Source organism: Condylura cristata, unplaced genomic scaffold, assembly GCF_000260355.1.
Source record: "Condylura cristata isolate star-nosed mole 26May11 unplaced genomic scaffold, ConCri1.0 scaffold00005, whole genome shotgun sequence".
NCBI lineage: Eukaryota > Metazoa > Chordata > Mammalia > Eulipotyphla > Talpidae > Condylura > Condylura cristata.
Window position 1 is genome coordinate 45,055,438 of NW_004567106.1, and position 3,142 is coordinate 45,058,579.

The following is a 3,142-nucleotide window of genomic DNA, read 5'->3' on the forward strand; positions in this document are numbered from 1 at the left end:
TCTTTGCTGGTCTGGTTCTAGAAATCTGAATAGGAAAAAGAGGCCCAGAGAGTAAATTATTATGTACAATTACAGCCTTCTCCATATAGAAAAGGAGGTAACTAAAGGGACACATTTTTCTTCTTCTGCCTTTTCCTCTCTCCCGTCTCCCCAGCCTCCTTTTCTCTTTCATTGCCACTCCTCTGCAACTCTTTACCCAGAGCTGTGAAATCCTCAAGAAGAACTTTACCCTACAATTCAAAGTTTGGCTGAAAAATTTCTCCTCTAGGATTACTGGAATGTTAGGTACTTTATTTATAGAGATATTTAAATTGTATATTATTAAAGGAGACATACTAGAAATTTTGAATTAGTTTCAGTGCTTTAATTTTAAATTCTTGTCTGAGCAGTTTTTTCTTTCCTTTCTCAGGAAGAAAGTATTAAGGAAGGAGTACTCCAAGTTAGGAAGAACACTACTCATCTCGCCATCTCTCAGTTTAAAGGATTTTTAAACTTTGACATACTCTTCAGATATCCTAAAAATAGAAATGTCTTTAAAAACTTTTAATCTCTTCAATAGTTTGCTATTTATTGGAAGTATTGCCTAAACTTAGAGAAAGTCATTATTTATAAAATATTGTTAAATTACCTGTAGCTAATACTTGACATAGAAATAAACTTTGCTATTGGTGTCTATGCTTAAGTCTAATCTGATCTACTATCTAATTTTTAAATTTTCTTTATGGACGCGTCATTGACTTTAGTTTAGCCCAAACCTTTCCTTTTATGTGTCTAAAAACTCATTGATTTTTAACACTGACTGTAAATAAGATTTACCAGGAATACATTTAAAATTCTCCTGAGCCCCATCCTCGGGTTATAATTCAACTCATCTGTGATGAAGCCAGGACACCAATATTTTCTAAATACTTGATTTTAGTGTGCAGGCAGGGCAATGGTGCTTTTTTTCCTCCTAAGGCTTTCCTGGCACAAAGGTATCTAGAAAGAACTCTTCCTTCACAACATGTCCCTTTAAAATCAGTTTCTGTCTCTTTAAAATCAGGTCCTGTCCTTCATATACCTCCACGTTAGTGGAAACCATGACCTTTTTAAACAAACTTTTTTTTTTTTTTGAAGAGCAAGAAAAGTACTGCTTTCTAATTCAGAAGAGGATGCTTTCATTATTCTAATAAAAAATAGCCAAGCTTGGGCCCTCCCTGGTGGCACAGCGGGTTAAAACACAGCACTAAGAAGCTAAAGCCACTTCAGCATGAGTTCGATTCCTGTCCGCCCCGGAGGTAACCCACATGGTGTCGCAGACCTCTCCTGACCGGCCCGCTGCTCCCCTCAGCAGTGGACTTCGTTGATCTGCCTGTTCTGTTCCCCACTCTGTCTCTGGTGAATCCTCTCACCACCCCTGCACCTCTGGCCTATACCCCAGTTCTGTATGCATAAATAAATAAATCTTTAAAAAAAAAATACCCAAGCTCAGACCTTGCAGATTCTGATTTTTATTTGAATTGTTGAAATAATTGCCTTGATAGGAGAATTACAGGTGAACATATTTATATTAAGCTTATTGGCACATGTGTATATATATTTGCTCTTCAAATGAACAGGTTCTTTTATTATACTGATTTCATATGTATGCTTATATCATGCTGAATTTGATTTTTCCATATTCTACTGAAGGCATAAGTATAACTCTACAGACTTGAAGATAAACAAATCCACCGTTGTGTGCTTCCATCCTTCATTATTACCAGGGAACCACATGGTCCATAACTTGGAAAGTGTTCTAGAATTAATGTTACTTTGCTCTTGGAGAGCTACTCACAATTCTATCTTCAACCCCAAATGAAAACAGAGATCAGATGAAAACAAGACAGATAATTCCATTCAAAGCAGCTTTTATGGCTACATAATTTGCAGAGGCCAGTGAAGAATGACAATGTGAGACCTGTCATTCAACTTTTAAAATCCAAGATGGCAACGGAAGAGAATTAAAACAAACACAAAGGCCTCTGAGCATGGGACAGTCTGACCGCACAGGTCACCAGCCCACAAAGTGGGCCACATGAGTTTGAATGATGGCTTTGGTGCTATTTTACATTTAGATCCTGTTGGCAGGTAAAGGACCTGGATCAAAATGCTTCTTCTGTTCAAATCAAAAGGCCTCATCTGTATGGCCATATATTAGGACTTAAAATACTAGAATGAAACTATGGTTACTAAAAGTAAAATAAGATACTTTAGACCTAGTCCCATATGATGGCCTTTGGTTGACTTTGGCAATACTTTGGTTAAAGTAGGGCAGAATGAATGTTATAAATAATATATAACAATTTCTAGAGGAAACTCTTGACTTTAAAAAAAAATAACTTTATAAAATATATTTCACAGGACATGAATTAGCTTGTCAAATGTTATATATAGGAATTCTGCAACATAATCTGGAGGATGAAAGTTCTTTGTAAATGGAGATGAATTATTTTTTGAATGAGTTCAAAAATAATTTAAAAAGTAAGTTTCTAGAGCAAACTCTGACTTTCATTTGCTAAGCGAGGCTCTATTTGTTGTGACAACCATGTTAATTATGTGCTAACTATGTGTTACAGTATGAAGAAAAATATAACAAATTTGATTTTTAAGGGTTCTGCTGTCTTGTTTTCTATTTACTCCAACCTGGTAATTCTGGTCAATAAACTTGATTCTAATTGGAGTCCCTGTCTGTGTATTCTGAGAAATTAATTTTCAGGCAGGTTGCCAGCACACTTGCCAAAGCACTTATTCAGAAAGTGGGACATTCCTCTCCAGACAGTCCAGTTCTCACTACCTACATTTGCATTTTAATTCAAATTGTTAAATGTAAATTCAAATAGGAGAAAGAATCTGACATCTTGAGTTCTCTGTGCACATCTTTCAATGTCTGAATGGCCAAATATTCTGGAAACTCAAATTCTCTCATTCAAGAAATTTTTATCAAGTGTCCACCTCCTGCTAAGCACTATGCTAAGTATTAGGAAGTAGAATATGGAAGAAAACTGACCCAGTCTCAGCCCTTAAAGAGTTGATAGTATGCTGGCGGTAGTAGACATTTCACACCAGTGGCTGTTGTGGGTTGAACTGTGTCCCCAAAAAGATTTCATTGAAATCCTAATGC